Below are 10,387 nucleotides of genomic sequence, written 5' to 3' on the forward strand. Positions count from 1 at the left end.
TGGTCCCGGTTCTGGATTGAACCGGGACTAATGGGTGGAGGTATTAGTAACGACCCATTAGTCCCGGTTCATGAACCGGGACTAAAGGCCCTTACGAACCGGGACTAATGGGTGATTTTCTACTAGTGCTAGATGCGAACACTAACTTCACGTGAATTAATATATGGTGGCCCAATGGGCATTTTTGGTAAAAAAATCAAACAAAGGAGGTGTTCCCTCTCAAACTATTCGATGGGAATTTGAGGGATATTTTTGGTAGGCATTTTATCAATTTCATTCTCGTGACTCCCATCACTTTTAGTCCCCCTTACACCTAGCGATGCTAGGGTTTGACCTATTGCTGGCGCTAGGGGCTCGTCGGGGGGATGGAGTCACGCGTCTGCCTCACACCATCGGCCGCTTTGCTCCCCTCCACCCCACCCCAATCCCATCTCGCACCTCCTCTTTTCCGAAGAAGATGAGCGAAGCCCGTCCTTCCTCATCGTCGCTGCCGCCTGGCGATAATCAATTCGGTGCCATCCCTCCTTCCTAGTCCTCCATGTGTGCTTCTAGCCCCGAGGTGAGCCGCTACCCCCCCCCCCCCCCCGTTTCCCCGTTGTTGTTTGTGTCCTCAAACTCACCTCTCTGCCATGGCTGCAGCTTTCTCGGGCCATGCATGACTTCCAGGGGAAAGTGGTGGTTGTGCATCTAGTTGTCATTCTCATGTCTTCCAGGGGCAAAGCGATGGTTGCACATGTATGTCCATGTTCTGGTTGAAGAACAAATAGAAAAGAAAGGTAGGGTAGAGTGGGGATTTTGTAGAAATGAAAATATTCTTGGAGTCCTGGAATTATCCCCAATTTAAATAAAAATGCTCCCAATTTTTAAGGAGTGAAAAAATTAAACTTCAATGAATTTTTAATGTAACCAGATCATTCCCAAATGAGCTGAAATTTGGAGGGGTGGGGTCTTGCCATGGTGTAGGGACTATAGAAATATAGTGAACATTAATCTGAACGAGGATAAAAATGCCAATTGAATTAATTGGACAAAAGAAAGAAAAGCAAAGGCTTGAGATGGAATTTTTGAAACTTGTTGATGGTTTGGTTGGAACGGGCAAGATGAAGATGAAGGGAATGAGTTCCACACAAGATCACAACAAAATTAAATATGCCACAAGCAAAGGAATGATGATTATGATGCATGATGCAAAACAATGACAAGAGGCAACACCAAATTCTACAACGTCAAACATGGATGATACAATTAAAGTAGGCATTACATATGAGTTGTTACAGACTAGGATGAAGCCGGCCGTCCTGTATGGCGATCCCTAGTTGTGCGACATAATCCACCATATGACATATCGTCAAGTTATGTTTAACCATGAAACTAATATAGCCTGCGACAGAATTCAAATTAGGTTACATATGCACATCAAGTTGTTTATAATTGATCAAGTGGAATTCTAGCATAGGAACTCCTAAAATGGGATAACAACGCTTAAATAACATGATGCATCATATGTGCATGTGCCCCCTCCACTCATGTGCCATTGTGATGGCAGACATCAAGATAAACTCATCATCACCGAAGCTCGCAATGCCAACGTCTCAATGATATACGTTGTTTCCATGTGTACGTTGTGGGAAGGTGACACCTTAAGATCGATATTATGCAGAGGCTATTGGAGGTTGCTAGATGTGCATAGTTTCAGTCCCTGGGCACTAAAAAATATTTCATCAAACACCTTCAATATACACTCAGATAGTCCGACTTTTCTATCAGCTGATAAACATAGATTTAATGGGCAACAAAATATTCATGGGTTGATCTTATTATCAAAATGTGTGTAAAAAATTATTCTAGAATTAGGAGGCATACTGACCACTCCTGGTACACACATCTAAAAAAGGTCATATAAATGATGTCTGTTCATATGGAGAAAAGGTCGAATGCTACCTGAAAGATGGCCACAATTCAGGGTAACACATTACACAGATACTTCTTCCGTAACTTTATATAAGACGCTTTTTACACTATAATTGTTAAAAAACACACCTTATATTAAGTTACGGAGGGAGTACTATCTAGTATCGTTCATCTATCCAATTAACAGTACACTAGTAGATTCAAACATACATCCACTAGTAGAGAAGGGGCATTTGTCCCAGTTCGTAAGGGCCTTTAGTCCCGGTTCACGAACCGGGACTAATGGGTCGTTACTAATACCTCCCCCCTTTAGTCCCGGTTCTAACACGAACCGGGACAGATGGTCCTCCACGTGGCCGGTGCGCCGAGCCCAGGCAAGGGGGCCTTTGGTCTCGGTTGGTGGCACCAACTGGGACCAAAAGGCATCCACGCGTCAGCATTCTAGTGGCTGGGGTTTTTGTTTTTTTTAAGGGGGGGGGGGGGTTGGGGGTTTTGGGGGTTAATTTAGGTGTTTCATATATTGTGTTAGCGAGCTAATTAATAGAGAGAAGTGTCCTCTCTTATGTCCGTGCTTGGTCGACGCTACGTACTATACATAGAGAGGCCCTCGACACGCTAGCTAGTAAGAAAGTGAAGGGAACCATTAAGTACAGAGAGAAGTGATCGATCGACCTCTCCTTCTCCGAGAGATTGGTCGAACAACAAGTTTTCGTATTATCTAGCCGACGCTACTGGCTCCATACACATACAATATGTAAGATCTCTTAATTACAATCCCTAGCAATTGAAATCAACTTCCACATGGTATTCTCCGGCTTTATTGATGACGTGGTCAAGAAAGAATCCCGCTAATTCCTTTTGAATAGTTTTCATGCGATCTTGTTCTAGGAGTTCAGTCCGCATCTGCCACGTCTAATTTAAAGAAGGGGGTTAATTAATACATATATATGAATGAAACTCAACAGTAACGATGGTGTAATAAAATGAAATTGTGAATATTATTGCTTATGCACTTCATATTGTCTTTTAGAGTAGCCCGCTTATTTTTCAAAGTCGCGTTTTTGATGAACTCGCACATGTAGTATCCACATAAATCATTCCCTTGTTCCTGCCACAAGCACTTTATGAGAAATAGAGGTCAATCAAACTGATAACGAAGCATTATGAATGACATTGATGAAAGTATAGCTATAGAATCAACGGGAGATGCGCGCAACTAGCTAGCCAGTAGTACTTACTTTCGGGTATGTATATCGCAGCTCCTTCGGCAGTCCCGGAGCCTCTGCGGTGAACTGTTTCCAAACCCTGCAAGACAAAGAAAATAATTATTATTACTTGACATATCAGGAAATGAACAAAAAGTTGTCGATATGGTGCGATAATGATCGATTGAACTTACTTGTTGAGCAATTTAGTCATGTCCGCATAGGTTTCGGGATCTTTTCGTCTCGAGTCTAAGACGGTTACTAGTCCCCGCTCAAGCTTAATCTCCAGAAGAACATAGTGGAAGTTGCGCACGCATGCATAACTCATCAATTACATTACTATAACCTTGCTCGTGTAATAAGGGAAACCGAATATGCACATGACAGTAACACTCACTTGAAGTATGGTATCTTTGTTTTGATTTTTGATCAACGATTGTAGCAAGTTGGCCTCGGCCTCTTCGGCGTGCTTTTTAACCAGAAATTCATCTATGATATTTGTGTTAATGAACCCAATATCATACATTTCTTGTTTTCTGCACTTGATGATCTTCAATCTGCATAATATATTGAGGATAATTAATTATAAATACATGCAATGAAAGAGCCGAGCTATATATACAGACTTAATGACAGAAATAGTACTTATAGGCATTAGCAAAAGACCATTAATTTATCGAGGGCCTTTTGATAGAAGAACGCGAAGAACTCCTCAAATGGAACACACAACAGATCAGTTCCAATGAGGTCGTGCTCCTCTTTAATGTTCAGATACAAACTATTCGTTCCCCCAGACTCTCTGCAGGTTTTCATGTATCAATTATGGAATCTTCGCATCACCGTTGGTAGAGATTTTTCATCTTTGACGAGAGGCTTCCCGTACTCGTATCTGTGTTCGTCCACCTCCATGAAATCAGGAAGTTGATCATCAGGCAGGTAATCTGATAGATTGCCATAACCGGCCACCATCCCCGGAGCATTAGCGACGATGTTGCCGCTAGACACATTGAGCGGGGGGCACGATTGATTTGCTTGTTCGCCGAGCTGGTCAATTTTTTTCGCAGTTGCTCGTTCTCTTGACCTTTGATGTCTGACAGTACTTCTCAACCGCTCCGCTTGGAGATATGTTTGTTCAGTAATGCGCTCATAGTTGGTTCTCGGCGGAGACTTTGCCGGTTTCCTTAGGGCATCGAGAGTGCGCTTTGCTTTCACCGGATCTACCTTCTCCTCCGGAGGTGGATTTCTCTTTGCTTTAACCCCTTCAAAGAAGTCCTTTAGGTGGGTCCGCACGATCGTCGCGTTTTTCTCCTCGGTCCTCTCGTACGGTAAATTCTCTAGAGGCTTGAGAGGTGGACCATATCTGTATTGCCTCCCGCCTCTGGTTGTACAGCTAGACATCGGAGAAGACGGAGCGACTGCGGCGTCTGTCTTCTTTCGTGCTTGCTTACGAGGCGGAGGAGAAGGACTACGACGCGCCAGAGCAGTCGGGGCGGCGGCGAATCTCTTCCGCCCTTGCTGGCGAGGCGGAGAAGGAGGAGGCTGCTGGCTGCTCGGGCACGCCGGTGCAGGCGAAGAAGGAGGCGGAGTGCCGCCACGCGCCAGAGAAGGAGGCCCAGTGCCCTGATCGTCACTCACCGAAGGAGGAGGCGGTGGAGAAGGCGGAGTGCCTTGACTCGCCAGAGGAGGAGGAGGAGGCGGAGGCGTCCAGTTCGGAAGGTTGATGAGCTCCTTCCGCCATAGGCATGTAGTATTCAGAGCAGAACCCAGCCTAGTCTCCCCTTCACCGGTAGGGTGGTCAAGCTGGAGGTCCTTAAATCCCTTTGTTATTTCATGCACCATCACCTTAGCATATCCTTGTGGAATCGGCCAGCAGTGAAAAGTTGCGCCGGGTTCAGTAGGATAAACAGAGCCAACAGCCGCCTTGACCTTCAAATGCATCCATCGCGTCATAATGTGGGAATTTTGAGACTCCGTGATAGCATCCACGGGATAGCTGGCAGGAGCCTTCAAGACATGCTCTAGCTGAAGAGGCTCGGTGGAAGCCACGCTGCTTCTCCGCTGAGATGGCAGGGTAGCTTCGGGGGAAGCTTCGGCAGGTCGTTTGCTGCGATTTGCTTCTCGTTCCTCTAGCCCCATTACCCTTTCGTGCAGCGCCTGCAGTTGGCCCTGCTCCAGTTTCTTCCTCCTCTTGTGGGTTTTGTAACCCCCTGCGTCCGGAAAACCAACCTGCACGGAATGGAGCTTGGCGTGCCTCGTGTCCGTCCAGGGTGCTCAGGAGTCCCGACGGCCATTGTGAGCTCGTCCTTCTCCCTATCTGGAATGAACGTCCCTTGCTGCGCTGCATTGATATAGTGCCGAAGCCTCTTGACTGGTATTTTCAGTTGTTCATCCGTCCAATGGCACTTCCCTAATACAGGGTCCAAGGTTCCGCCAGCCCCGAAGAACCAAGTCCGGCAACGGTCTGGCCAGTTCATTGTCTCTGGTTCGATACCTTTATCAAGCAGATCATTCTCAGCCTTGGACCACTTAGGCCGGGCTTTGAGGTAGCCACCTGACCCCGTGCGATGGTGAAACTGCTTCTTCGCAGCATTTTGCTTGTTTGTCGCCGACATCTTCTTACTCTTTTCCGATGTCTTGTGAGCCACAAATGCGGGCCAGTGATCTTTGATCTTCTCATATTTGCCGATGAATTATGGTGTCTCTTCTTTGTCGACAAACTTGTTCAGCTCTTTCCTCCACCTCCTGAATAGGGTTGCCATCTTCTTAAGAGCACAAGACTTGATTAATTGCTCTTTAACTGGCTTCTCCGGATCCTCCTCTGGCGGTAGGGTGAAATTTTCCTTCAGCTGAGTCCAAAGATCATCTTTCTGCATATCATTGACATAAGACACCTCAGGGTCTTCCTCCTTAGGCTTATACCATTGCTGGATGCTGATCGGGATCTTGTCCCTAACAAGAACCCTGCACTGAGCAGAAAATGCGTTCTTTGTCCGGATGGGTTCAATCAGTTCGCCGTCAGGCGCGATTTCTATGATCTCAAACCTTTCATCCGAGCTCAACTTTTTCTTCGGGCCTCGTTTCCTTACCGAAGTTGTGCTCGATCCGGAGGGCTAGAAAAAGGAAGAAAGACAGGAGTTAATTAATATGTGTACATATACCAAAACAATGGATGCATCAATTAACTAGTCAGCATGGGCTTAACTAATATATATATACCCGGCCGGACTCAGTTAGGTCACCGGAGCAGTCAGCACGGTCTCCTTGTACCTCCATTGGGTCACCGGAGCCATCATGAACATATCACTACAAGAATCCTGCTAATACATGACGGACTCAATCCGTCACAGACCTTCACAAAACTGTCATGGTAGGGCATGCATGACGGACTTAAAATCCGTCATGTATATCGCGTCATAATCTAATCACTCTACACTCCATGACGAATCTTGTCTGTCATGGATGGAACTTAACGGACATGCTCATAACATCGTTAACTTCTCTGCCATGTCAACATGTGACATGGATCTGACATGGCGGCCCATGTAATGCTCAGCCCATTTAAATTTTGGCCCACTAAATTTCAGCTAGATGTAAGAGTAGTGGCCCATATAGTAATCAACCCAATTAGAATATAAGTGCATTAATTTCATCTAAGGCCCATTAATTTCAGTCCAAAAAATTAAGTCATCTATCATTTCTCTGCATCCATTGAAACTTTAAGCGAATAAGAATTTTACAAAAAATATATGGTCATGTCATTAAAAAATAAAATTACACAAACACAACCAAAAATAAACCACTACAGGACTAAAAACAAAATACCCAGAAAACATCAAGTTTACAAGCATGTTTTGGAGAACACTATGCTACTCTACAGCCAACACCGCCCCCATCAATCCGCTTTTCTAGCCACAGATCCGCCCGTCCAGACCGAAGTCGTAAAAACACAAGTCTTTGTTGCTGAAAATGCTCCCATAAATCAATAGCTGCCAGATGATGAAAATTTTTTCACTTCATAAAATATTAGAGGAAGTAGGTAAACTAGAAGTAGCTTAGTACTCCCTCTGTAAAGAAATATAAGAGTGTTTAGATCACTACTACTTTAGTTATCTAAACGCTCTTATATTTCTTTATGGAGGGAGTACATGTTATTACATTCTATATTTTTTCACTCCCAGGGTGCATAGTGCAACAAATTTAATTAAATGTGTGAAAAGAAACAACAAGTGGCAACAAGTAGCATGGGACCTAATCATACTCATAGTTACAACACTACAGATTTGTATATAGGAAAGATTATAGAAATAGAACAAACATAAAAAAATGATTTACATGTCAAAAATTCTTAAATCTTGCAATGCCTATAAAAGAGAATAACAAAGTATGTACTATAAAACAAGAATGAACATTGGTTGCTTAAAATTAATCAAAATAAATGTGTGTGAACTGAAAATGTAATGAAGTTGACCTATAAGTGATAAAGCAACAAAATACACATCACGGAACTCCCAAGTACTGCAGCAGTAGAGGACATAAATCAGCCAAAAAATTGTATGACTATGAAACAATATCCACCACACAGACACATGAAACTGAGTGTTTATAGTTCATCTCAAAGCACTGACAATGGTACATAACACTTGCTTGCCGATGATACGCTTATTTTATATTTTAGTGTTTGATACACTTATTTTATATTTTAGTGTTTGATACACTTATTTTGTATTTTTCTAGTCGATCATACGCAAAAAAGAAATCAATGGAAGAAAAGACCTATGCCTTTTGTTTCCATAAAAAAAAGCTTAAAACCACCACGATTTGCTATTGGGACAGTGGGAGCCAGTCATGTGGCCTTCATAACTCCTCTTTGGCGAATTTTAAGGTACATATTGTACTATCATGTGTATTTTAGTTTATTTTGTTCTCCAGTTCTGACTTCTATTTTTTGACATAAATATTGTTGTGTAGACTGTCAAGTACCATATCAAGTTACCCATATCTTTCCTGGTTCTTGTAGCAGACAATAACTACAGAATTTCTGTAGTCCTGAAAACAGTATAATACAATATTTGTAGAGGAAAAAGTGTTACTCCCACCGATCTAAATTAATTCTTGCACTGGAACTATAGAGCAGTCCACATTGAAACTAATCCTTAAAGAACTATGTCACCCCAAGCATCTTAATTTACTAACTGAAACAGAACTAAGAAGGAACAAGGTACAGCGGGTGGTGGCGCATTACCTTCCCTTTCTTCATGATGGACTTGACAGGATGGCCCTCAAACAAATTTCACAAACTTCACGCTCAGCTGAAATGAAACAAAAACACATATGCATAACACTCACATTCAGTTGACAGTAAATCAAAGACACATATTTCTACAAAATAACAGAGAAGGGCTGGCTTGCATGATGACCAACCACCATCAGTTGAAAATAAATCAAAGACACCTCTATGATGCAAATTTTGGCACAATCAGGTAAAATCACTAGTATATACCACAGCTAGTTGACATTAACATGCATACATGAGAAGCTTCTGTATACGCAGATATATCCGGCAACTTAAGTTTGTGGTCTAGATCATTACTCAAACACAGATCTATCACGTACGGACACTCAACCAACCACCAGTACATCAATTCAATGCATGCTACTACAGAAACATCAGAAGGTTTTGTGTTAAGCTAGCAATAACCATGCGTGCAAAAAATCAAGGAATATAAAATTAGCAGGTTCTAAAATTTAGATCCAGCGTCTGCATACACATATCAGCGATGGAAGAACAAAATCACAAGTTGGTGTGGAAGGGGATAAGCTCACCATGCATATCTGCCGCTGTGCACACTCACCGCAGCTGCCCTGGTACTTACCTTGTTGACAGTATTGCTCTGCCTCCAGTCGAACGCGTTGAGCTGGTAACAAGGGGCGAGTGGCCACTAGAGTTCGCTGCGGCCTCCAGCGAGTCGTCGCGGTATACCGGCCATCACACAGCTGCTCTGCTCCGCAAGGCTACTGTCGATGTTGAAATCCATGCCGGATCTAGCGCACCCAAGACGCCGTTGTCATCGCTCCTTGTTGCCGCCATCGAACTCGCTTAATCTACAACACATGTTTCGGATCAGATACCGTCAGGGAGGATGGGGCAGAGTGAGGGTCAGCGGGAAAGGTAGAGCATAGGGTTGAGGACGCAGAGGTGCCACTGCGAATGTGAGCGAAGGAAGTACGGGAGAGGCCGGGGTAGAGAAAGGGCTCAGCCGGGAGGTGGGGGAAGGGGTGGTGAAAGGAGCGACCAACAGATGCGGAGGAGGGAGAGGAGGGGATTGGGGATGGGGGCGGCGGAGGAGGGACAGGAGATTGGGGATGGGGGCGGCGGCGGAGGGAGGAAGAGATGAGGGAGAAAGACAGAGCTTCGGGTTAGGTCTTATACCGTGAATGGTTCAGATGGGCTTTGGTGGGCTCGAAATTTTACCACCGCACGCGCTAATGGAATTCTAGGCGCGTCCTCCCTCCTTTCCTCTCGCGCGCCTTCCTTGCGCCACCCAAATTCAAGTGCACCCTTTCTTTCCTGCTTTCCTTTTATTTTTTATATAAATCATCCGACAAACATGTGAGCCAAATAAAAAACATGTACGACACATCAAAAAGAGCCACCCGTGACCGTGTGGATTGTGATAAACAAAGAAAAAAGTGAGGCCAAGCTAGTCGATCGATGACAGTTTTCTTGACGCTCCTTGATGTCCGTCATGAAGGGGATACCGCTTTGACGGCCGTCCGCCTCTTGCTGATCCATGACAGTTTTCGTGATGGTTTTCAGGAACGTCATCAGAAATCCATCATGGATTAACAGATTTCTTGTAGTGTATCCCTCTTCTTGTACCGGCATTAATGGGCCGGAGCCATCATGAACATAGCCCTCTTCTTCACCCAGTCCTTCCTGACCATCGGTGTCGTTGAGACAACGACATCACTTCCTTGTGCGATTATGTCCCCCAACATCGCTTCTGTTGCTTCGTCTCGGGAGTGCACCATAGTTTCTGCAAATATTTACATCATGTCAATTATTATTCAAACATGGTACAGATGGATATATATTAGTGGCAAACGTAGAACTAGCTAGCTAATCACAATAAGGAATCATGTTAGTGGCCTCGACGCTGCTTCTCTAGGGTTTGGGGTGGCCTCGACACAACGCTTCAAGGGTTTGGTGTGGCCTCGACGACAACGCTCTTTTAACTTGGTAAATTTGGGTGGCCTCGAGAGAGTTAATT

At 44.3% G+C, this 10,387-nt stretch overlaps 1 long non-coding RNA gene across 1 annotated transcript; it reads right to left on the bottom strand.

Moving 5' to 3' along the window:
* Nucleotides 1-6,780: 6,780 nt before the first annotated feature.
* On the bottom strand, nt 6,781-9,479 carry LOC123110272 (uncharacterized). The gene is made up of 3 exons (XR_006453245.1): nt 8,940-9,479; nt 8,359-8,425; nt 6,781-7,102 (listed from the first exon to the last, which is right to left on the bottom strand). It is a non-coding gene; the product is annotated as an uncharacterized lncRNA (long non-coding RNA).
* Between the last annotated feature and the right edge of the window lie 908 nt (nt 9,480-10,387).

Source organism: Triticum aestivum, chromosome 5B, assembly GCF_018294505.1.
Source record: "Triticum aestivum cultivar Chinese Spring chromosome 5B, IWGSC CS RefSeq v2.1, whole genome shotgun sequence".
Taxonomy (NCBI): Eukaryota; Viridiplantae; Streptophyta; class Magnoliopsida; order Poales; family Poaceae; genus Triticum; species Triticum aestivum.